Source organism: Phyllobates terribilis, unplaced genomic scaffold, assembly GCF_046119375.1.
Source record: "Phyllobates terribilis strain yellow unplaced genomic scaffold, ASM4611937v1 Scaffold_1__5_contigs__length_1240528914, whole genome shotgun sequence".
NCBI lineage: Eukaryota > Metazoa > Chordata > Amphibia > Anura > Dendrobatidae > Phyllobates > Phyllobates terribilis.
Genome location: NW_027362761.1, coordinates 511,350,966 through 511,378,307, shown reverse-complemented (window position 1 = coordinate 511,378,307; position 27,342 = coordinate 511,350,966).

Here is a 27,342-nt window from a genome sequence, read left to right as displayed (position 1 = left end):
CAAGGGCACCAGAGAGGAAGCGAGCAGACTGCTATAGCTCCAAGCCTTCAGAAGGGAAAATGTGAATATCACCGGCGACTCCCTGCAGAAGACTGAGAGATTATAAACACCCAGATTAGGGTGTGTCAGTCAGAGCAGGAGGGAGGTTGCCACTGGGACCAAAAGTGAGAAGGATTTAAGAAGACGTCTGCAATGCCAAACGCATTGACCTTCTGCAGCCAGATGCAGAGCGACACACCCGTGACAGGATCTGACTGAAAAATTGCTATGACAAAGGGGTCAGAACACACAGCGCAGTACAGTTGTCCCTATCTTCAAAAAGGGGAAGAAGGTGGACATAGGGAACTATAGGCCTGTGAGCCTTACTTCTATACCAGGAAAGATCTTTGAACAAATTATTAAACAACATGTATGTAAGTACCTTTATTAGAATGAAGTGATTAACCAGAGCCAGCATGGGGTTGCAACTAATAAGTCATGTCAGACTAACTTCATTTCCTTCTATGACAGAATCACTGACTGGATGGATCAGGGAAACTCAGTAGCTATAGTATATCTTGACTTCAGCAAAGCATTTGACAAAGTATCTCATGCCATCCTTATTGAAAAAATGAGCAACTATGGAATGGACAAGGCAACTATTAGGTGGATTCATAACTGGCTTCGGGATCGGACCCAAAGAGTGGTCATAAATGGTTGCACATCCAGTTGGAAGAATGTCTCAAGTGGGCTACCACACGGTTTTGTCCTGAGCCCTGTGTTGTTCAACATCTTTATTAATGATTTATATGAAGGAATTGAGGGTAAACTGATTAAATTTGCTGATGACACAAAGCTAGGAGGGATAGCTAACACTAGAGAACAGAGAGAGGGGATTCCAAAAGATCTAAACAAACTGGAACTGTGGGCAGCAACTAACAGAATGGTTTTTAACAGGGAAAAATGCAAAGTCCTACATCTGGTCAAGAAAAATTTAAAAAAAGACATATACAGAATGGGAGGAATAGGGCTAATCAACAGCATGTGAAAAAGACTTGGGTATACTAATACATCATAGACTGAACATGAGTCAACAGTGTGATGCAGCAGCAATAAAGGCAAAACAATTCTTGGTTGCATTAACAGAAGCATACAGTCTAGATCATGTGAAGTAATTATCCCCCTCTACTCCTCTTTGGTCAGGCCTCATCTGGAATACTGTCTCCATGTCCTATGAGCAACGGTTAGTGGATTTGGGAATGTTTATCTTGCAAAAGAGAAGACTGAGAGGAGACTTAATAGGTGTCTACAAATATCTCTAGGGCTGTCACACTGTAGAGGGATCAGCTTTATTCTCATTTGTTCAAAGAAAGACTAGAAGCAATGGGATGAAACTGAATGGGAGAAGATACCTTTGTCAATTAGAGACTCTTCTGGGACATGCAAACCAGGAGTTCTTCTACAGCCAAATCCAACCTTCTTTGTGGGGGCAAGGGTGAAGACTAGGGGATGACTTTGGCTCATTATCAGTGATAAGCGAGCGTGCTGGTTTAACCCTTTAAACGAGCATGCTGGGGTACTCGCCGAGTAGTTTCGGAGTGCTCTGCATTTCAGTTTCAGGCACCGCGACTGCATGTGTCATGGCTGTTACACAGCTGTGACACATGTAGGGATTGCCTGACAAACAGGCAATCTCTACATGTGTCACAGCTGTGTAACAGCCGCGACACATGCAGCCGTGGCTGAAGCTGAAACGTCGAGCACGTCGAAATTACTCGACGAGTACCCGAGTGTGCTCATTTAAAGGGTTAAACGAGCACGCTCACTCATCACTACTCATTATAAATCCATCACTTGAGAAGTAAGAATATAAACTATGTGATATTCATGACATGCATCGCCTTGAAAATCAATAAATACATGACTAAATAAAATAGAGCCAAGACAGCCAAGAATCCTTTAAAGGATCACAGGACTTGCTAACCCCATTACGTCAGTCAAAAAAGTCCTGTAAAAAAAATTGTTAAAAAAAGCCTCATATAAACACATGCACTTTTTTGACAATAAATAAACTTTGTTAAATATAAGTGACTCCCAAGTATTAGGGTATGTGCACACATTGAACCCGATTCAACAAACCTTTCATACAAGAATTCTGGCATAAAAAACTTTGAAAAGTAGCAAAATTTTGCAATTTTTGCAGTTTTCACGCCAGTTTCTCCCAGCTCTGACAAAATGGGTGGAGCTGGGGCAGGACTGGTATTTGCAGCAGATTTTTTTGCACCAAAAAACATGCGTTTTTACTTGCATTTTTTCCCTATTCATTTGAATGAGTGAAAAAAATGCAAAAACGCTGAAAGCATTGACATGGTATAATTAGGAAAAACAGCATTGGATGGTTCAAGTCTTCAAGGAAACAAAAAAACAGCATTTGCGTGAGATTTCAGAAATCTCATTCACTTTACTGATACTGTAAAGTGCAGGGTTTTTTTTACCCCAGAAAAATGCATGAAAAAAACAAACAAAGAAGAAATAAAATGTATGAACAAGCCTTAGCTGTTAGCTGTATGATAGGAGCAATATGTGTGTTTTTTATTTTTACATTGTGTTTGATGAGTTGTCTTTTCCAAGTAAAAAAAATAATAATAACTGCTTTCCTTCTGCATGAGAAGCTAAAAAATAAATCAAAGAATTTTAATACCGATCCATTATCAATACCGAAACCTGGCACCCTGGTAGAGTGCAACTGGTTTTGCAAAAAAAAAAAATCTTATACAACTATGTCCAATAAAAAATAAAATGTAATGTCCGTAGATATGGAAAGAGGAAAAATCAAAAAATTATTCATGTTTTCAAAGCCAAAATTAAGTAGAAATATTTGGAGCCATTCCCACAGCACAAAATCGTCTTTTTGCAGTTTTGTGCGAAGAACTGAGTATATGATATGTTATAATGCAGGATTAGATAAAGACTCGAGCCTTACACCAGAGTAAAGTCCTTCATTTATGCCCTAAACAAACTTCGTCTATTTTTTCCATCTTAAGATATGTATCTGTTTTACATGTGTCTGTACTTTATAATTTATAGCCAGTCTCTCCCTCTGATGTATGGGCATTTATTCTGCTTTTTATGTGTCTTTTGAGGATTTTCAGTTTTGCATTGTATAAAAAAAGAAGTCTTTCTGACTGTATATCATCAGCATCTCCAGAACAGGGGAGAGAATGATGGCACATTTCAATGCATCGCCACTTTCACTTTTTTGACACATAAGAAAAAAAAAATGTATTACTTATTTATATTCTGGAGCTTGTTCGACTCTGCAGAACTTGTCTAATGAAACTTACCATTGTCACACTGGAGAAGTCGTAATAATGACATCTCCGGCATCTCATCATACTGTAACGTGACGTGGGGCGATAGCCGTGGGCGAGGTACTCGAGTTTCACGCCCCGGCACTCTACATGAAAATGAAGGTTCTGGCTGGGTGTGTGAACTTTAACTACAGGGGCGCTTCACCCTTGCAGGCCACATGGTGACGGTGACTTAGTCTAGCCAGGACCAGATGCTATAGAGTTCAGTGAGGGAGCCCACCACCTAAAAATAAACTGTCTTTTACTGAACCATAACGTGGATGGTGGATGCAAATCTTCATGGACATTTCTCTTAACACACAGAACATTTTTATACATCTTCTTTCTTTACTTCCTAAACACACATGATTCTGGTTCAGTTAGGTCCTCTGCCTTCACTACAACCCAGCACAGTGCTTTGGGAGCTTCCCTTTTCCCAATAACGACATTACATTTTAGTAAGCGAGAGTTCTATTTCTCAACCCACGGTTGCACGTCCTTTCCCCTTAGGGGAACTACTTCTGCCACTATGGTATTCACTTAGCTTCTCTGCTTGCCGAAGCCTCAGAACTACCACACGGGGTGCTGTCTTCGTCTCACGTTCCCTACCTCTTTGGCTTGCAAATTCGGGACCGTCCCGCTAGGCCTCCTGCCCTAGATCCTGTCTGCAGATCCTGTCTGCAGAGAATCACTCCTTCTATTTCTTTTCCTCATCACTACTCTGAATCACGCTATCTGTTGATCTCCTTTCACTTCAGGAACACCCATTTCATGTGTCTCTGCTCTCCAGTCAGACCATAGGTCTGCTTCTGTTGCAAGCTGAGCCCTATCTGCCTCCTGACAGGAAATTGTCTCTGTCCCTTTACTTTAGCCTGTCCCACTCTGGGCTAGTCCCAACTATTCATTCGAATGACACCTGAATGCAGCCTGAATTTTTCACTGACTGACAGAATGGAGAAGATGTTGACATTTTATTTTTCATTATCTTCACATCCGAGAAAATCGAAGCTCACAATCTGATCAAACTCTGATAAGAGTGTGATCAGAGTGTGATTAGCATAATCGTAGTGATTCTCTCGGATGAAAGAACACACGCTAGTGTGACCCTAGCCTAATATTGACCTGTGCCAGTTTTTAATGTTTTTTCCAGCTGATTAAAATAAAACTTAAAAGGGTTCAGACAAGTGAAAGACAAGTTAAAGAGGTTGTCCACAACTTTAGTATTGATTACCCTATCCTTTGGAAAGGTCATCAATGTCTGATCGTGTAATAGTGGGGAAGGACGTAGCCTTCCCTTGGCACTGAGGTAGTTAAAAGAAGTGTTCCTGTAGTTAGACCTCTCTGAACTGTTGGTAGGCCAAGCTAAGGGGTTAGCTTCAGTGGTCCAGTTAGCAGAGTAAAGGGGGAACTTAGTGCCCTGACCAAGCCTTGAGTGATATAGAGCTTGTTCTTGGCATAATTCCTTGTGGGTTGCAGTACCTGTAAACAGCCACAAGATGCCATTGTCCGGGGTGCAGATGTCAGGTTGAGTCTGCTAGCAGTGTTACAGACAGTGATGGGTTAATACTGAGTGATGACAGCTCACAGAGGGTGGGCATCTTAGGAAAATCCCTGCTTATTTTCTAGAAGCAGGAAGAGAAGTTCAGCAAGAGATAGGACAGTTAACTGTGCGGGCAGCCTGACTATATACTCTAGTGGCTGCTAGGGTAGACGGGAGCTCCATACCCTCAGACAGTGGGATCACCAGTGTGAAAGTCTCCCTACGCAAGAGCAAAAGTCCTGTTAGCCAGCCGGAGAATCTCAAAGGAAGTATTGAGGACCCGGGGCACTTCTAGTCTGCAGGAAGCAGAGGAAGATAAATAGGACTCCAGGCTAAGACGTGGGGGAGAGATATCGGATCCAAATCACTGTTGGTATTGCAGAAGAGTCTCTTGGGCTAGAGATTAGAGTCACAGAGATGCTTCACTTAAAGAGGGAACCAGGACTGAAGATGTTGCCAGCGCCTGTGAGAGAGATAATAACCTGTCGGGCCTTATCCATTATATCTGCCTGTAAATACTGTACATATTCCTCTTCCCCAAGTAAAGTCCAAGTTATGGTTAAGAATCTCGTGTCCTCTGAATTTATTGCTGCCCTGGTCCCAGAAGAGAAATGCCTGGAGACAGCCGCGATCGGATGGTTTGAAGTAAGTGGAGAGCACCACATACACGGCCACACATCAGAGGGAGGACACGAATTGTCTGTAGGGTGCCAGAGCGAGAGGGGGCTTCAGTTCGCCCACGACTACCTCGCTGGGGCACCTTACAATCGGTCGGGGTCTGATAATTGGCGGCCACCGGATGGAAATACTCACTTGTGGAGCTGGCCGTCTTCTGGTAGTGGCAGGGACTGGGTACTACACATCCGCCTATTGATTTGAATCAGGGGAGACGGATGTGCAATACGAAGCCTTGGCCGCTATCAGAAGACAGAGCAGCTCCACAAGTGAGTATTTCTGGCGGCGGCCGGTGACACCAATAACAGCTGACTGGCAGGGAGTGCCGGGTGTTGGACCCCGGCCGATCAGACATTGATGACTTATCCTAAGGATAGGTCATCAATACTAAAGTAGTGGACAACCTCTTTAAAAATAATGAAATAAATGATACTTACCATCACCATTTCCCCACTTGGTTAATCGTTGACTACAGCAGGTCAATCACAGACCAGGGACCAACAGGGACCAAGTAAGTGCCAGAATTGAACCTGGGGGGATAAGTGAGGGTGAGTATAATTTATTTTATTATTTTAGCCAGTTTGAGGCTTTCTAGAAATAATTTTGACAGCCTAGAAAACACTACTTAAAGAGTAACCGTCATTTTAACTTTCATTTCATAAATCAATAGAACACCTCTCCGGCTGCCTTGCCACTCGCTGTCCTGTCCTTTTCTTTCCACCGTTGCATCTCCGGCCTCTTCATGATAGGCCAGGATTTCTAACTTTGTCCAGGCCTCAGAGGTCACTGCGTATTGTAAGGTTGTGATGTCGTGATGTGAAGACATGCGCTGCGACCTTATAACACACAGTGACCTCCAGGGCCTAGACGCAGCCGGAAGTCCTGACCTATAGTGAAGGAACCAGAGATGCGGGGCACCACAGCAGAAAGAAGTGAGCAGAACAGCATCGAGGCGGCCAGAGAGGTAATTGATGAAGTGAGTATTGATAAAAAAAAAACGGAATTAATACTCACCTCTCTGGGAACCCCATTGTCCTTCGTACTCTTTTTTCTATTGCGAGCCGCATCGCTAGCCTCTTCGCTATATGCCAGGACTTTCGGCCATGTCCAGGTCTAAAACAACAAAATTACGTTTTTTCGGCCAGTGCAACACTGCAAAAAATGCAATAAGAGGCGATTAAAACATCATATCTACCTCAAAATGGTATTAATAAAAACATTGGCTCAGAGAGAAAAAAACAAGTCCCCACACGGCCCCATCGACCAACGATTGAAAGCCTTATGGGTCTCAGAAAATGGCAACTGAAGCAAATTTTTTTTCCGAATTTTTTTTCGGCACAAAAAAAACATGCATGTTTGGTATTCCCATAATTGTACTGACCTGAAGAATTATATTGCCAGGTCATTTTTAGCATTTAATAAACATGATAAATTAAAATCTCTTTCAAATGTACAAATCGTCCCACAAAGAACAAGTACTCATAGGGCTATGTTGATGGAAAAGTCAAAACATTATGGCTCTAGGAAGAAGAGGAAAAGGGGAAAATGCAAAAACAGAAAATAGCCATCTTGGGAAGGGGTTCAAATATTGGGCTCCCCATGTAATAAATCAATGTGTCAGGTGCTCCAGAGAAAGTGTCCCTTTTTGTAATCATTCCTCTGTCCTAGCTAAGGTTGAATTCCGATGTGGTTTAGTTTTATTTATTTTTTTTCAGTTTTTTTTCACAAAGGAAAAAACAGGCTTTTTTAATCAGTCTCCTGGATCCGATTATCACAAATTTTTGGTCCATTTTCAAGGGTTCAAAGAAAAATATTCCAAGCTTCTCCTACCTATTAAAAATCCGTGTGCTGCCCATTCACAGATACATTGATTTTAATAGTTAAATTTGACCCATGTCTTTGACAAAAAACGAACATGCCTCCATTCTTTGGGGGTCGAAAGATGGTCCGCAAAAACAAACAAAAAAAAAACAACAAAAAAAAGAAAGCTCAGGCCTATAAACAGCCCCATAGATTATAATGGGTACATGTTCAACACATGAAAAACACACGATAGAACACATGAAAAATGGACGTCTGAATGAAGCCTAATGGATGAATAGGACTGCACCTCTATTAACCCAGAATTCTGTAAAATAGGATTTCTAATACCAGTTTAAGCTGAAATAGTAATTGAAAAGCTGCCTTTTCTCCCAGGTACCGATTTATTTGAATTTGATGTAGATACTAAAATTTCCAAAAGTTTCAAAATGTTGAGTTTCCTTTTATAATATACAGTGTAAATTCTCCGAGCCCATTAGGATTTCCTGTTAATGTTGGCTTGATTTAAGGTAAATGGCATAGCGGAGTGCAAATAGCATAGCATGTTACAAATGCTGCAAATGGGTTTAAGGTAAATGTTACGCGACTGCTGGGCTCTTAGGTAGGATTCTGGAAAACAAATAATTCATTCACTTCTCGCATTCGCCTTTTTTTCACTCTAGCAGAAGTTTACTGGACTTTCCATAAAGTAATATAATAATAGCAGCAAGAGAAATAGCAATGCGCAGAGCTGGGATTGTAAGGATTGTAATGGCGGTATATATATTTTTTTACCAATACACAGACATATGTGAGACTCATGAAACACCATTATTCCAACAGCCCTAAATGTTCTCTAATCTACATCTGCTATAGCACTGAAAAAAATCTATTTTAGGGGACCCGTCACTTGCCATAAATATGTGTTTGTTTGTTTTTTTGCTTGGTGTGAATGCTGCTGGACTCCTGAATGTGGTGTTTTTTTTATTTTGTTGCTGCGCCTCTCTGTTCATGAGATATGGCCTCTTTTTCCCTTAATGAAAATCTAGTATAATCATCCATGTGGGTGGAGTCCAAATTTGTCACTATGGAAGAGAACCTTGCCCAGTTGGCTAAAAAGACTACTTTTGTATACAGAGAAGAAGGGGCCATATCTCAGAAACGGACCATCGCAGGAACAAAAGAAAGACATAGCCAGATTCAGGAGAACAGCGGCATTTACACCAGGTAAAAAGATTACATATTCATGGCATTGTTATGGTTAATATTTTACATCTTGCTTTGATTATCATTTAGACAATATACAGGGTGGGCCATTTATATGGATACACCTAAATTAAATGGGAATGGTTGGGGATATCAACTTCCTGTTTGTGGCACATTAGTATATGAGAGGGGGAAAACTTTTCCAGATGGGTGGTGACCATGGCGGCCATTTTGAAGTCGGCCATTTTGGATCCAACTTTATTTTTTTCAATGGGAAGAGGGTCATGTGACACATCAAACTTATTGAGAATTTCATAAGAAAAACAATGGTGTGCTTGGTTTTAACGTAACTTTATTCTTTCATGAGTTTTTTTTACAAGTTTATAACCACTTATAAAATGTGTTCAAAGTGCTGCCCATTGTGTTGGATTGTCAATGCAACCCTCTTCTCCCACTCTTGACACACTGATAGCAACACCGCAGAAGAAATGCTAGCACAGGCTTCCAGTATCCATTGTTTCAGATGCTGCACATCTCATATCTTGATGGTATGGTGTGGTATATGGGGTACAAACATAGTGGGGCCATTCTTCATCAATGGAAACCTCAATGCCACTGGATATCTGAAATTGCTACATGATGATGTGTTGCCCTCTTTATGCACTGAAGATGGCACGTTCCCTAAGTTTTTCCAACAAGATGGTGCACCACCACATTATGGGTGTCAGGTCCGAGCATTCCTACATGAACAGTTTCCTGGAAAGTAGATTGGTAGTCGTGGGCCAGTTGAATGGCCACCAAGGTCTCCCGATCTGACCCCCTTAGACTTTTATCTTTGGGGTCATTTGAAGGCAATTGTTTATGCTGTGAAGATACGAGATAGCTCCTAAGGGAGAGCACAGACCCCAGTCCCTGTTTGGAGGGTGGAACTAAGTAGAGGAGGTGGGTGGAGAAAGTAGTTTAGGGGAGCACTGAAGGAAGAGTTTAAAAGAAGGGTAGAAACATCTAGAAGGGGTCATTCCTGGTTCCAGTCCTAGGGACAGGAGTTCAGTGAGTGAGGACCGTGGAGGAGTGGGGCCCAGTCAGAGAGGCTCAGTAGGAGAGTGGGGAGAGAACACCGGAGCAGTGAGAAAGGCTCCAGAGAGAGAAAGGAGCCTAGGGACACGGGAAGTGCGGAGTCCACCCATGCGCCCGAGTTCACGCTGACCATGAAGGGATCAGGCAGCAGTAGGGGACCGGTCCCAGACAAGTGGAGGACTGCAAGACTCAGCTAGCAAACCGGAGGTTGCGGTATATTCATGGGCCGTAGCCAAAATCCACACACATTCGCTGAAAAGGTGGCCTTATAGGACAAAAGGGACAGACAGGACATCGTCCAACAAGGCCCACAGCCACTGGCTCGGGACACTGTGTGTTAGGCGCAGGGCAGGAGGGCGAGAGCCAGCGCAGAGAGACGACCTAGGAAGGTACACAAGAAGGGGGTTCCGTTCAAGTGCACCCAAGTTATCTGAGAGTTGGCTGGATCACTTCTCCGGAGGACACAGGACAACATGGGCGGTTATAATCTGGCAGTTGTAACCCAGAGCATCTTAATAACTGTGAGTAAACACTTGAAGACTGCACCCTGCTGTGTCCTTCACTAAATTGCTGCGTCGCCTGCCTTGCACAACACCAAAATCCTAAATCCCCTATTTAACTGCCCTGGGGCCTAGCTCTACCCGTGGAGAGCTGAACCATCAGCCTCAGTGGATCTGAACAGCAGCGGCAGCCACCTATAGCCACATATCATGGGTGGCGTCACAAACTTTATCCCCAAACCTTTATTTCCCCAATTGACTGTTCTTATTGACCGCCCTGGGCCACGGACCGGGTCACTGCCACCGTGACTACCCCAAAAAGGACCGGCCCGGCTACCGAGTACCCCACGGCCCCAGGGGGCGCGTCATAAACAATTCTGGACTGCCCATATGATGATGTCATGTGTTTGGAAGCTTCTGATAGGTTTTTTGGCAACATCTGAGTTAATTATAGACACACCTGTGGATGTATTTAATGCACACCTGAAACACACTGCTTCTTTGTGTAGCATCATGGAGCATCATGGGAAAGTCTAAAGAAATCAGCCAAGATATCAGGAAGAGAATTGTGGACTTCCACAAGTCTGGCTCATCCTTGGGTACAATTTCAAGATACCTGAAGGTGCCTCGTTCATCTGTACAAACAATTATATGCAAGTACAGACAAGATGGGAATGTCCAACCATCATACCGCTCATGAAGGAGACGGGTACTGTGTCCCAGAGATGAACGTGCTTTGGTCCGACATGTGCATATCAACCCAAGGACAAAAGCAAAAGACCTTGTGAAGATGATGGCGGAAGCTGGTAAGATTGTGTCAATATCCACAGTGAAACGAGTACTGTATCAACATGGGCTGAAAGGCCACTCTGCCAGGAAGAAGCCATTACTCCAAAAGAAACATAAAAAAGCCAGATTAATGTTTGCAAATGCACACAGGAACAAAGACCTTAATTTTTGGAGACAGGTCCTGTGGTCTGATGAAACTAAAATTGAACTTTTTTGGCATAATGACCATCGTTACTTTTGTAGGAAAATGGAAGCCTAAGAACACCATCCCAACTGTAAAACATGGGGGTGGCAGCATCATGTTGTGAGGTTGTTATGCCGCAGGAGGGACTGGTGCACTTCACATAATAGATGGAATCATAAGAAAAGAAGATTATGTGGGAATACTGAAGCAACATCTCAAGACATCAGCCAGGAATTTAAAGCTTGGGCTAAAATGGGTCTTCCAAATGGACAATGACCTGAAGCATACTGCGAAAATGGTAACAAAGTGGCTTAAGGATAACAAAGTCAATATTTTGGAGTGGCCATCACAAAGCCCTGATCTCAATCCTATTGAAAATTTATGGTCAAAGCTGAAAAGGCAGGTGCGAGCAAGGCGACCTACAAACCTGGATCAGTTACACCAGTTTTGTCAGGCGGAATGGGCCCAAATTCTGACCAACTATTGTGAGAATCTTGTGGAAGGATATCCCAAACGTTTGACCAAAGTCATTCAGTTTAATGGCAATGGTACCAAATACTAATGAAATGTATGTAAACTTTTGACTTTGAAGTAAGTAATAAAAATGCCGTAAAACATTCTCTCTCTCTCTCATTATTCTGGTATTTGGCAAATATTAAAAATTATGGTAATCCTAATTGACCTAAAACGGGAAAGGTTTATTCTGATTGCATGTCAGATATTGAGAAAAACATGCATATGTGTCTTTTTATATAGTATATGTAAACTTCTGGTTTATACATGTGATAGTGGCATAGGGCACTGTAATCCATCATCCAGGTGACCTCCAAAAACACCTATGTACAACGCAAAACAACATGATATACGGTAACCAATAATAGTTTTATTCAATCCCATAAGGATACAGCCATTTTTGATTTTGCTTTTTCATTTTCTATCCCTTCCTATCAACGTTTTCTTTTGTCTGTCTATGGAGCTGTACAAGGACTTTTTATTTTTACGGGACAAGTGGCAGTTGTGGAATGGCAACATTCACTTTATCATATTCAGCATTCCAGTGCCAGCTGAGAAGTCCTCACTGCCCCGTTCTGGCTTACACAGAGTACGGAAGTAGACGCTGGAACAGAAGTAGTGCTAATCTTTTTCTCTAATCTAGAATCCAGTGCACTCAAAGAGACTCTTGACCACCATTGGGCACACAAGGTGGATGTTCTTAAATGGGTGTTCTTCAATGGGGGCACCACAACTAGAATGTAGCAGTAATATCTACACACTGGTGAATATTATTAAAAAAATAAACTCCAAATATATGAGGAAGAATACCTGATGTATTTCTACTTCCAAAACACTAAATTCATTATGTTGCAGGCAATTCCCACACGTTTTGTGGCTGTCTAACAGCCGCGAAACATGCGGCTGCGGGGACGTGAACATGTTACTCGAGCTCCCGCGATACCCAAGCACCCTAGGCAAACTCGAGTAATGAGCACTTGCGCTCATAACTAGAAACTACTGCAAGAACTGATCCCATATTTTTCTATGGGATCGTTCCAGATCATTTTGCGTATCAATCCTTACGCTTCTAGGAGCCTGTTTAGAAAATTATACATTCTCTATTTTCCGATCCAGCCCACCAATTTTGCAGTACAAATTGGTGAAAAAGCCTGATGACAACTAATTCCGTTTTTACATCAGTTTTTATCAATTGAGGCACAAGAAAACTGATTCGGATGGCACGGATGTATGGAAACCTGGCCTTACATGGCCAGAATCAGCAGATATTGAAAGTGGCAATGTATATAAATGGTGAAAACAGTGTAAGGCTATATGTGAAACCGGAGGCTTTTTCAAGAGAACACGCGGTTGTATCTTTTGTCTTTTTTGGCGGCTTTTTTGCAAGGTTTTTGGCTGCCGGCATTTTTTTTAAACTTCTAATGACATATCTAATGAGCGTCTTACCACTCTACTGAGCATGTTCAAAGCAAGTCTTTTATACAAAAGCATATGTTCATTCTTTCTAGCGATTATTTAGCGCTTTTTCAGGCAGGTTATGGAGCGTAATCGCCTTAACAAGACGTCGTGCGCACTTACCCTTTATTTTTCTTTGCAGGTTTTGTGACACTGAGTTTAGCGTGACATGCGAATTTTGATGCAGATTTGCAACAGATCTTATCCTTTGCAGTGGAAAGGGTAATATTTTTCTGCATCATATGGATGAGCTTTGATAAAGTTTTATTCACTTTGCTGCTCCAGTAAAAGTCTGGATTTTCGACTTACAAACCAAGACCAAAAACCCACTGCTTGTCTGCCACATGTGGACATTCTGTAATGCTGGATTCACATCTGCGTCATGTCTGTTGTTCTGTCATAGGAGCAGTGCTGGATCAATTACATGATGGAATTTAATGGCACCTTATTGGAGTCACATAATAATGCCCATCGGCTTTCCTGGATGGTGTAAAGGAAGAGAAACAGAGATCAAGTGGGGTAAAAAGTCACATTTTATTAGTAATGTCCCATGACATATACACTGTGTGCAGAATTATTAGGCAAGTTGTATTTTAGAGGATTATTTTTATTATTGATCAACAACTATGTTCTCAATCAAAGCAAAAGACTCATAAATATCCAAGATTAATATTTTTGGAAGTTGGAGTGGGTTTTTTTTAGATTTGGCTATCTTAGGAGGATATCTGTTTGAGCAGGTAACTATTACTGTGCAGAATTATTAGGCAACTTAATAAAAACCAAATATAATCCCATCTCACTTGTTTATTTTCACCAGGTAAACCAATATCAGTGCACAAAATTTAGAAATAAACATTTCTGACATGCAAAAACAAAAAACAAAAAAATTAGTGATCAATATAGCCACCTTTCTTTATGATGACACTCAACAGCCTTCCATCCATAGATTCTGTCAGTTGCTTGATCTGTTTTCGATCAACATTGCGTGCAGCAGCCACCACAGCCTCCCAGACACTGCTCCGAGAGGTGTACTGTTTTCCCTCCCTGTAGATCTCACATTTTATGATGGACCACAGGTTCTCTATGGGGTTCAGATCAGGTGAACAAGGGGGCAATGTCGTTATTTTTTCTTCTTTTATACCTTTACTGGCCAGCCACGCTGTGGAGTAGTTGGATGCATGTGATGGAGCATTGCCCTGCATGAAAATCATGTTTTTCTTGAACGATACCGACTTCTTCCTGTACCACTGCTTGAAGAAGTTGTCTTCCAGAAACTGGCAGTAGGTCTGGGAGTTGAGCTTCACTCCATCCTCAACCCGAAAAGGTCCCACAAGTTCATCTTTGATGATACCAGCCCATACCAGTACCCCACCTCCACCTTGCTGGCGTCTGAGTCCGAGTGGAGCTCTCTGCCCTTTACTGATCCTGCCTCTGGTCCATCAAGAGTCACTCTCATTTCATCAGTCCATAAAACCTTTGAAAAATCAGTCTTAAGATATTTCTTGGCCCATTCTTGACGTTTTATCTTATGTTTCTTGTTCCAAGGTGGTCGTTTTTCAGCCTTCCTTACCTTGGCCATGTCCCTGAGTATCGCACACCTTGTGCTTTTTGATACTCCAGTAACGTTGCAGCTCTGAAATATGGCAAAACTGGTGGCGAATGGCATCTTGGCATCTTCACGCTTGATTTCTTCAATTCATGGGCAGTTATTTTGTGCCTTTTTTGGCCAACACGCTTCTTGCGACCCTGTTGGCTATTTGCCATGAAACGCTTGATTGTTCGGTGATCACGCTTCAAAAGTTTGGAAATTTCAAGACTGCTGCATCCCTCTGCAAGACATCTCACAATTTTGGACTTTTCAGAGCCCGTCAAATCTCTCTTCTGACCCATTTTGCCAAAGGAAAGGAAGTTGCCTAATAATTAAGCACACCTTATATAGGGTGTTGATGTCATTAGACAACACCCCTCCTCATTACAGAGATGCACATCACCAGATTTACTTAATTGGTAGTTGGCTCTCAAGCCTATGCAGCTTGGAGTAGGACAACATGTATAAAAAGTATCATGTGATCAAAATATTCATTTGTCTAATAATTCTGCACACAGTGTAGTGTCAAAATAGGGGTTAAGAATATGCAAGAAACAACAAAGTGCAAAGTGCCAGCACCATACAGGGGAGTCAGAATGATCTGCCATTAATTAATGATACAAAATGTCAGTGAACATGAAAAAGCAGCAGTGAGCGCCATAAATAATGTTTATACAGACATATCATATAGTGATAGTACTACCTCATGTGAGGTCAATTCAGGTTAAAGGCGCACACAAGCTTACCCAAACAATCAGGCAACGTCTGAAAAAGACCTTGTGAAAAAGGGGGTGATGGAAGGAACGCCTCGACGCGCGTTTCGCCGTTGGGGTGCGCAGCTTTATCAAGAGGCTTTCCTGAATGGTATCTATCATTTGACCAAAAAATCCAGCACATCATGCAGCACTATTTTTCTGAGAAATATTACCATATTAGCGACAGAGATGATAAAACAGCATAGGGCCCGATACATTAAGACTTGCATTTTATATTCCAGTCCTAATGAACTGCACCGCTGGAGTGAGATGCACCTAATTCATTAAAGGGAACCAGGTTTTTGCTATGCCATCTGAGAACAGCTTGATGTAGGGGCAGAGACCCTGATTCCAGTGATGCGTCACTTACTGGACTGCTTGCCATAGTTTTGATAAAATCCCTGTTTTCTCTGCTGCAGAACTAGCAGTACTCTGAATGCTGAGCTCTGTATAACCCCGCCCCCACACCTGATTGGTCGATTTTTGTGTACAATGTGCACAGGCAGAAAGCTGCCAATCAGTGGTGGGGGCGGGGTTATACATACAGAACTCATTAATATGAAAGACTACACGCCAGAAGTTTTACTAGTCCTTGAGCGATAATCTCCTGCTGATAAAACTTTTTATCAAAACGACCGCAAGCAGCCGCCCAGTAAGTGATACCTCACTGGACTCGGGGTCTCTTTCCCTATATTACGCTGCTCTCAAATTATTTAGCAAAAAGCTGGCAACACATTATTGAACGGATTGTGCGACTTTTAATTAAAAAAGTGCAAAAAAGGACAAGATGGCCCTCCCCTAAAAAAAGCATTTTGATTTTGCGCCAATTCGTGAAACATTGTGCGCCCATTTTGTTGAATTTGGTACAAAAGTCCAACGCAAAAAGGAAAACAATAAAATTAATAATAACAGGAAAAATAATTAATCAGGAGTCAGGACAGTACCCTGTAAAAAGGGGATTGAAAGTGGAACTACGCTTAAATGATTTTTTTTCCATCAGCATTGTTCTTTCCATGTACAATGGATGCTGCACTCACCCAGATGCTTTACTGTAACAGCCGTACGTACAAAGGCACCTACAGAATATGAATATTCAGCACAAGAAATGTACAGCTGCTCTGGAAATAATCCACACATGTGAGAACAATCTGTCTCTTTATTTACTAGTAATTAGATTATGTGTTTTTTTTTTTTCTTTTGAAGAAAATAAGCTTTATTGCTTCACAGAACAACAGATTACATAGGCACTCCGAGCTCTTTGTGTTGTAGCTGCTCATTGTTCAGTTAGTAGAAAGAACAGGCACGCAGCGCCATCTGCTGACATGATGATGCAATGTCAAACTGTGCAGAAAAAAATGGTGTAGATTGCGCCAAGTCTTCAGTGTACGTGCTTCATCTCATCCACTTTATACTTATTATCTGTTGCACCCTAATGACACATTTGGAGAAAATCACACCAGCGCAACTTTTAAACAAGTTCAGGACTGGGCCCTTTTCTACCGTTCCTGACCAAGTACATTTTCAGGTATTATCGTACACGCGTTTTAAATTTTCTCATTTCTATAATTTTTCGCGCGTTTTTGTTGCAATATGTTAGGCTTAATTTTTATGTCATTTTACTCCTTTTTTTTTGCTCATCTTTGTGTATTTTTTAGGACAGATATGTTTAAAATATACAGCATTGTTTGATATTTATACAGAAATGCATTCATAAATATGTTATATTTCATGCTAATATATACACTGTGTTCCAAATTATTATGCAAATAATATTTTCTCAGATTTTCCCAACTTACCTATATGAATTGCAGTCATTGTAATTTTCCAGTCAAATAACTATTAGAGTACAGTTGAAAGGTTTTTGTACAAACTGCCTATGATAACATTATATTTTTAAAAAAATAAAAAACTCAAACTGCACTCAAAATGCATGTTCCAAATTATTATGCACAGCAGAGTTTTCAACCTTTTCATTTTAATAAAGAACAAAAAAATGGTCATTTTTGAAATTATAAGCATTAGCAGGTTATTACAAAACTTGTAAACACAGTGTATATATATATTTCATGCTTCCTTGTTGGCGAAGGTACTATAACATCATGTAAGAAGCATTGATATATTTGGCGCACAAATAAGTATTTGATACACTGCCGATTTTGCAAGTTTTCCCACCTACGAAGAATGGAGAGGTCTGTAATTTGTATCATAGGTACACTTCACCTGTGAGAGACAGAATCTAAAAAATAAAAAACTGAAAATCACATTGTCTAATTTTTACATAAATTCTTACTAAATTCTAAGGGTTTTTCCATATGAGAAAAATTATAAAAATGTGGCGATTTTATTGTAATGATTTCATAACTGTAGAAAAAAAAAAAAGACAGACCGCACATCCAAATATTATGCAATACATTAGATTTTTTTGTTAACATTTTATATAAACCCACTGCCAAGTCAGGAACTTTAATATAACTTTAATATAACTTTATATATTTCCTCCAATTCTTAAATTTTGAGGAATAGGTATGCAATATATCAAGAGGATTATTCTAAGCTGTCGTTAAATTAGACTGCATTGTGGACTCTAAGTGCTCGGTACATTTATGTGCATAATAAATGACCACTCAATGTATAAGGGATATTGCATATTCTTTACAAGTTACTCCAGGGATACATGAAGTGGTACAGCTAGAAACTTGCATTATGCCCATACTTTGGGCTATGTTCTTTATAGCTACAAAACCTAGGCATGCTGTATAGGCAATTGAATTTTCCCCTTTAACATTGATGCCAGTGATGTATTTGTTTTCTTATGATAGATACCTTGTGTTCTAGCTACATTTACTGTGGTAATAAATAAGTTGGGTTTTGCAGCATGGAAGGAGCGCGCCATCTAGTGGTGCTGAACAAAACCTCAGGTTCAAGTTAAAACTTCAGATATCAGCCATTAGGTTGTATCAGCCATATATACATATTTTATAACTGAGTTTTATTAATTCTTTCAAATATAAAGTTGCAGAAAAAAAAACAACATAGAAAATAGTCAAAGTTTTAGCTAACATTACATCTTAGTTTGACTAAGGAAAATGAACTCAACACTGAAGAACCCATTTCTTGTATCAAACATTGACACATGGGGGCAGAATATATTTATATATTGATATTATTTAAAGGAGCTGTTCAGGAGATTTCTTTTTTCTTTTTCATTATAGGCTTGTAGAGCTAAAAAAAAAAACAAACAAACACAGCTACTTACTCACATGTACTCATCCTATACAGGTCCAGCTATACTTCTCTGATACTGCCCTAGTCTTTATAGGCTACAGCGGTGACATCATGACTACAGAGCACGTGACCACTGCAGCCAATCACTAAGTTTGGCGGCTTGTGCTGCCTACATCGGCCGAGCTGCTGAACTCAGTGATTGGCTGCAGCAGTCAAGTGAATTGAAGTCATTATGTCATGGCTGCAGATTGTAGGCAAAACCAGGGCAGCGGCAAACAGATGAGGAGCGTGAGCGCACATTTAGTGAAATTAACCTTTTATTAACCCTGGCGATGTTTCAGCTCCAGTGAGCTTTTCTCAACGACAGATGCATCACTGGACCAATGTAGGGTAACAATATGGAGCAACAGCTGTGCGTATTATCATAGAAATCTACAAGACTATAATAAAAAATATCAAGGGAACACCTTTAATATAAGACTGCGAACTCTAAGATTACTCTGAAACATAACCATGTCGTACCACCCATATAACAGTTAACGTTCCTTAAAAAAATTAATTAAATTAAAGAAAGTTTGTATTTTTCATGGCAACATAGTGATATTGGAAATATTTCCTGCATAATTTATAGTGTGTTTATGTGACAATACACATGAAAAATCTTGAAAAATTTCAGTAAGACGATACATTCTGCTTCTTGCAGATTGATTCTCAGTTTGGCTGTATAGACTAGGACAGGATGAGCAGAGTCCTATCATCTCATTACCATTACAGATTGAGTGAGAAGTAATACTGAATAAGGCCTCATTCAGACGTCCATTTTTCCCGTACAGGTGCTACGCGTTGTTTTCACAGACAGAACTCGTACTCATTATAGTTTATGAAGCTGTTCACATTCCCGTGTTATTTTTTTGCAGACTTCAGTTTTTTATCGGCATCATGGATCAAAATGACCAATACATGTCTATGAGTCAGGGAAAATCGTGGATAGCACACTGATGGCATCTGCGAGCTGTCCGTGATTAACTTTGTAATGGATAGGAGAAGCTTTGTCCTTTATTTATTCATATAGTTATCTAAAAGCGAAAATCACTGATGGTAAAAACTGACACACAAACACCAATGACATTCACACCATTTTTTTGCGCACTTGTTTAATCAAATCTAATCAAATACCATAATTATGCATTTGATTTGCCATTTTATGCAGTGCTGATGACTACTATATGCTACATGATGACATGACATATGCTGTATATGCTGCATTATTAATGGTGTTTTAGCAAATATGTTCCATAGGAGAAATGCCCCAGGTCTAGGTATGCCTGAGCAGGGTAACACTTAGCAGTGGTGTCTGAGTTGCTGCTCATTGGAGCGATGGTTGCATTGTATACTTTAATTACGGCGGGGAAAAAAAGTATTTAGTCAGCCACCAATTGTGCAAGTTCTCCCACTTACAAAGATGACAGAGGCCTGTAATTGACATCATAGGTCGACCTCAACTATGAGAGACAAAATGAGAAAACAAATCCTGAAAATCACATTGTCTGATTTGGAAAGAATTTTTTTTCCAATTTTGGTGGAAAATAAGTATTTGGTCAATTACAAAAGTTCATCTCAATACTTTGTTATATATCCTTTGTTGGCAATGACAGAGGTCAAACGTTTTCTGTAAGTCTTCACAAAGTTGACACTCACTAAGCTTTCTTGTGAGATGGCTAAATCATAGTACAGTGAGGGATGAATATTAGCTCCCCATGTGGTATATAGAGAGCAGAAAAGATTTCTGTTTCCTGATACTAAAAGTTAAAGACACACAGACAAATAGTCTGGAACACAGAAGGAGAAGCTGTGCAGTCTTGCGGGGAGTGTCTGCATCATAGCTAACTAGTAGTGGGGGTGAGTAGCACTTATTATATATGGTACAATGCCTAAGGGCTATGGAGAAAGCCACACAGTAACAGAACAGGAAATTCCAGCTTATACTACTGTTGGTGTAGTCTGTTCCAGACTACTGCCATTAGAAAGAGCAAGGTCTTCCACCACAGAAAGGATCATAGAGGCTGAATCCTGAGTGTCAATAGTGGACCTACCAACAAGACAAAAAAAATAATTTCCAGGAGGGCAAGTTTTTGCCAGTATAAGTAGTGTCACACTAGAGGAGTCTGAATGCCAGACCTGTGCTAAGTGTTGTAAGTACAATTGAGGTGTCACAAAATTGTTAAAACCATTACACTAGTTGGCTCTTATGAGATTGTGTAGCGCCGGCGTCCCTGCCCTCTGCTAGGCAGGGACGCTGTTCCCCTCACCCCTCTGCTCCGAGCCCGGCGTCCTCCTCCCGCTCTGCTGGCAGCGCACGCTTCTTCCCGGCCACCGTGCTTAGGGCGCGCGCGCTCCCTCCCTCTTAAAGGGGCCATGCGCGCCGTCCTAAGGAGTCCCCGGCCAATGGCCGGAGGACTTCACCATATATAAGGCACCTCCTCCAAAATGGAGGTGCCCAAGCAATGTTGTTGCACTGTTCACTACTCTGCTTCAGCCCTCAGGTCCCGTTGCCAGTTACCTGCCAGATTCCTGCCAGTTTGCTGTCTGATTCCTGCCTGATATTCCGCTTACCTGCCTGCTAGCCTGAGGTCCAACGGTCTGCCTACCGACTCCTGTCAGTCTGTCTAAGGACCAGCTTGCCCGCTCACCTGGGAGCGCTCTTCTGCTACCTGCCTGCTAGCCTGAGGTCCGACGGTCTGCCCTCCAACTCCTGTCAGTCTGTCTATGGACCAGCTTGCCCGCTCACCTGGGAGCGCACATCTGCTACCTGCCTGCAAGCCTACCTGGAGGCTCCGCCGTCACGTGCTGTGACCACCTGCCATTCCAGAGACTCCTGCCCGCTCACCTGGGAGCGCACACCTGCTACCTGCCTGCTAGCCTACCTGGAGGCTCCGCCGTCACGTGCTGTGATCACCTGCCATTCCAGAGACTCCTGCCCGCTCACCTGGGAGCGCACACCTGTTACCTGCCTGCTAGCCTACCTGGAGGCTCCGCCGTCACGTGCTGTGACCACCTGCCATTCCAGAGACTCTCGCTTGCTCACCTGGGAGCACACATCTACCATCTGCCTGCTAGCCTACCTGGAGGCTCTGCCATCACAGGTCGTACCTACCCTTTACCCAGAGACTGCCCCGGTCACTTGCCGTGACCTCCTGCCCGTTCATCCAGAGACTGCCCCGGTCACTTGCCGTGACCTCCTGCCCGTTCATCCAGAGACTGCCCCGGTCACTTGCCGTGACCTCCTGCCTGTTCATCCAGAGACTGCCCCGGTCACTTGCCGTGACCTCCAGCCCGTTCACTCAGAGACTGTCCCAGTCACCTGCTGTGACTGCCTGCCCGTCTTCCCTGGTCGCCACCCGCTCCCTTACAAGGACCGCCCCCTTGTATAGTAGCTCAGAGGTTCCGCCTCCCAGACCCGTTACAGTTTGCTCGGGCCATGGAACCCGGTGGCACCCAAGCTCCCTCACTCTCGGACCTGTGTCATGAACTGTCCCGTCAGAGGTCCCAACAGGAGTCCATCCTGGGTCACCTGCGGAATGTCAATTCTCGCCTGGACACTCTGACTGCTCCACCAGCAACCACCGCCAGTGCCATGACTCGTAATCCGGCATCTCCGCTGCCCACCAATACTATGGTATCCTACCCCGGACCCCGGCTTTCTGCACCTCCTCGCTTCGAAGGCGACTCCGCTCAGGCTCGGGGCTTTATAAATCAGTGCACCCTGCACTTTGAACTCCTGTCCCACCAGTTTAACTCCGACCGGGCCAAAATTGCCTTCATCATGTCCCATCTCACCGGGGAGGCCCTGGCCTGGCTAAATCCTCTATGGGAGAGAGGAGACCCCCTGGTGTCCGACTTGCCTGCCTTTCTCACGGCTTTCCGGAAAGTCTTCGACGAACCTGGACGGAAGACCTCATCCGCATCATCTCTGCTACGCCTCCGTCAGGGAAGTCTCACCGTGGGCCAATATGCCATACGGTTCCGTACCCTTGCCTCGGAGCTGGCCTGGGATAACGACGCTCTGGTATCTGTCTTCTGGGAGGGTCTGTCCGGCCGTATTAAAGATGAACTTGCCGGTCGAGACATTCCTACCACTCTCGATGACCTAATAACTCTTGCCACCCGGATTGACCTACGGTTCCAGGAGCGTGCCAAAGAAGTCACCCGTGAGAGGAGGTTCCCACGTCTAGCTCCTACTTTTCAGAAACCCGTCACTCCCTCCGTTTCTCCCCAGGTACACTCTCCTGAGCCTATGCAGGTCGACCAGACCAAGATGGTCAAAACCCGTCAGGACTTACGCCGTGCCGAGGGGAGCTGCTTCTACTGTGGCAGTAAGGAGCACCGGATCCGTACCTGCCCGGAGAGGTCGGGAAACGCCTGTGTCTAGGTTCGCTCAGAGAGGTCGACCTAGACAAGAATAAATCCTCTCCATCTCTGCTGCTGTCAGTCTCAATTATCTACGGGAAGAATCGTTTTTTTGAACTAGCCCAACTTGACTCTGGAGCGGCCGGGAATCTTATTTCACAGGCCCTGGTAGAAAAATACCGCATTCCCACCAAACCTCTGGCTATACCATTATCTGTCGCTGCTGTGGATGGGGGCCTCTTACCACGTCCCATCCAACTCATCACCGAATCCGTAACTCTGCAGGTGGGAATGCTGCACTCTGAGAGCATCTTCTTTCATGTTCTGCCTGGACTCTCTCACGCCCTCTTACTAGGTCTACCTTGGCTCCAGAGACATGCACCCGTGCTTGACTGGCAGACCGGAGAGGTCCTTCGCTGGGGACAGGACTGTCATAAGACTTGTTTGGTTCCTGTTCATCCCGCCCGTCCTTCTCCTACCCCAACTAATCTACCTGGACTTCCGATTCCCTATTGGTCATTTGCTGATGTCTTTAATAAAAAGGAGGCAGAGACATTACCCCCTCATAGACCATACGACTGTCCTATCGACCTGTTACCCGGTGCTACGCCTCCCCGTGGGCGTATTTACCCATTGTCCGCTGCTGAGACCCGGTCGATGTCCGAATATATTGAGGAGAATTTGGCCAGGGGATTCATCCGGAAATCTACCTCCCCGGCGGGAGCAGTCTTCTTTTTCGTAAAAAAGAAGGACGGCTCTCTCCGTCCCTGTATAGACTATAGAGGCCTTAACCAGATCACGGTGAAGAATAAGTACCCCCTTCCGCTCATTCCAGAATTATTTGATCGTCTGAGGGGGGCTAGAATCTTCACCAAACTGGACCTCCGTGGGGCGTACAACCTGGTCCGTATCCGTCAAGGGGATGAATGGAAGACTGCATTCAACACCCGGGACGGCCACTATGAATATCTGGTAATGCCCTTTGGTCTCTGTAACGCTCCTGCCGTCTTTCAAGAGTTGGTCAATGACATCTTCCGGGACCTTCTCTACTCCTGCGTAGTGGTGTACCTGGACGACATCTTGGTCTTCTCTCCGGATCTCCAGACTCACCGGAGAGACGTTCGTCAGGTCCTGCTCAGGCTCAGGCAGAATCACCTCTTCGCTAAATATGAGAAGTGCCTCTTTGAGCAGACCTCGCTTCCGTTTTTGGGCTACATTATTTCTCAGACCGGCCTACGAATGGATCCAGAGAAACTGTCTGCCATCGAGAAATGGCCCCGACCGGAGGGGTTGAAGGCCATTCAGCGGTTCCTGGGCTTCGCCAACTACTACCGCCTCTTCATACCGCACTTCTCTTCCCGGACTGCCCCAATTTCCGCGCTCACCCGTAAGGGCACTAATCCCAGAGAGTGGCCGCCCGAAGCAGAGGAGGCCTTTCTTTCCTTAAAACAGGCCTTCTCTTCCGCCCCGGTGCTGCATCGCCCAGATGGCAACAAGCAGTTCTTCCTGGAGGTTGACGCCTCCTCCTCTGGAGCCGGAGCGGTACTTACCCAAAAATCATCTTCCGGGAGAATGGTAACTTGTGGCTTCTTCTCCAAACTCTTCTCCTCTTCTGAGCGCAACTATTCCATTGGAGATCGAGAGTTATTGGCCATCAAGCTGGCATTGGAGGAGTGGCGTTACCTGCTCGAAGGGGCTCTTCACCCGGTAATAATTTACACTGACCACAAGAACTTGGCTTACCTCCAGCATGCCCAGAGACTTAACCCGCGCCAAGCTCGGTGGTCCTTGTTTTTTGCTCGCTTTGATTTTATTCTTCATTTTCGCCCGGCTGACAAAAACATCAAGGCGGACGCCTTATCCCGATCCTTTCTGGTGTCTGATCTCGAGGAAGAACCGAAACACATCATCGATCCCGCCAGAGTAATGCAGGTGGCTCCCGTGAGTCTAAATCGTCTCCCTCCCGGTAAGACGTTCGTATCAGTACCTGATCGGGAGAAGATCCTACACTGGGGTCACTCGTCTAAACTAGCTGGCCACGCCGGTCAGAAAAAGACCCTCCAGCTTATTACCCGGCACTACTGGTGGCCTACCCTGCACAAGGACGTAATAGACTTTGTTTCTGCCTGTGTGTCCTGCGCCCGCAACAAGGTTCCGAGACATCTGCCAGCCGGTCGCCTCCTTCCGCTCCCAGTACCTGCTGCCCCCTGGCAGCATATAGCAATGGACTTTATAACTGATCTCCCCGTCTCTGCCGGTTGTACGGTCATTTAGGTGGTCGCTGACCGCTTTTCCAAGATGGCTCATTTCGTTCCCCTGCCAGGCCTCCCGTCTGCACCCGAGCTGGCTAAAGACTTTATCCGCCACATCTTCCGTCTCCATGGCCTGCCCCTCCACATTGTGTCGGATCGTGAGGTTCAGTTCACCTCACGCTTCTGGAGAGCCACTTGTAAACTGCTAGACGTCACCCTGGACTTCTCCTCTGCTTACCACCCACAGTCTAATGGTCAAGTGGAGCGGATCAATCAGAACCTGACCAGTTACCTCCGGCACTTCGTTAATGCCCACCATTCAGACTGGGTGGATCTCCTGCCATGGGCCGAATTTTCTTACAACAATCACGAGAGCGAATCTTCCTCCAAATCCCCGTTTTTTGTAGTCTTCGGTCAGCATCCTCGGATCCCATTTCCCGTCTCCACCTCGGTGGACAATCCGGCTGCGGAATCTCTTGTTAACAAATTTTCCTCCATATGGGAGAGTACCCGATCCGCACTCCTTCTGTCATCCGAGCGTATGAAAAGACATGCTGACAAAAAACGTCTGGATCCTCCTCAATTCCGTCCAGGGGATAAGGTCTGGCTCTCGTCCAAGTATGTCCTGCTCAAGATTCCTTCCTATAAGTTAGGGCCTCGGTTCATCGGTCCTCTGGAGGTCATCAGTCAGATCAACCCGGTGGCCTATAAATTGAAACTCCCGGCCAACTTGCGGATCCCTAACTCCTTCCATGTATCTCTCCTCAAACCTGTGGTACTTAACTCTTTTTCCAAGTCTACAGGTACGCCTCCTGCTCCGGTTTCCGCTGAAAACGAATTTGAGGTAGAGAACATTCTGGCCACCAAAAGGGTAAGAGGGAAGACCTTTTTTCTAGTAGATTGGAAGGGGTTTGGTCCTGAAGAGAGAACGTGGGAGCCCCGGGAGAACATCCATGCCCCTCTCATCCTAGCTAAATTTCTCTCTGGCCTAAAAAAGGGGGGGCCTAAAGGGGGGGGTACTGTAGCGCCGGCGTCCCTGCCCTCTGCTAGGCAGGGACGCTGTTCCCCTCACCCCTCTGCTCCGAGCCCGGCGTCCTCCTCCCGCTCTGCTAGCAGCGCGCGCTCCTTCCCGGCCACTGTGCTTAGGGCGTGCGCGCGCGCTCCCTCCCTCTTAAAGGGGCCGCGCGCGCCGTCCTAAGGAGTCCCCGGCCAATGGCCGGAGGACTTCACCATATATAAGGCACCTCCTCCAAAATGGAGGTGCCCGAGCAATGTTGTTGCACTGTTCACTACTCTGCTTCAGCCCTCAGGTCCCGTTGCCAGTTACCTGCCAGATTCCTGCCAGTTTGCTGTCTGATTCCTGCCTGATATTCCGCTTACCTGCCTGCTAGCCTGAGGTCCGACGGTCTGCCTACCGACTCCTGTCAGTCTGTCTAAGGACCAGCTTGCCCGCTCACCTGGGAGCGCTCTTCTGCTACCTGCCTGCTAGCCTGAGGTCCGACGGTCTGCCCTCCAACGCCTGTCAGTCAATCTATGGACCAGCTTGCCCGCTCACCTGGGAGCGCACATCTGCTACCTGCCTGCTAGCCTACCTGGAGGCTCCGCCGTCACGTGCTGTGACCACCTGCCATTCCAGAGACTCCTGCCCGCTCACCTGGGAGCGCACACCTGCTACCTGCCTGCTAGCCTACCTGGAGGCTCTGCCGTCACGTGCTGTGACCACCTGCCATTCCAGAGACTCCTGCCCGCTCACCTGGGAGCGCACACCTGTTACCTGCCTGCTAGCCTACCTGGAGGCTCCGCCGTCACGTGCTGTGACCACCTGCCATTCCAGAGACTCTCGCTTGCTCACCTGGGAGCACACATCTACCATCTGCCTGCTAGCCTACCTGGAGGCTCTGCCATCACAGGTCGTACCTACCCTTTACCCAGAGACTGCCCCGGTCACTTGCCGTGACCTCCTGCCCGTTCATCCAGAGACTGCCCCGGTCACTTGCCGTGACCTCCTGCCCGTTCATCCAGAGACTGCCCCGGTCACTTGCCGTGA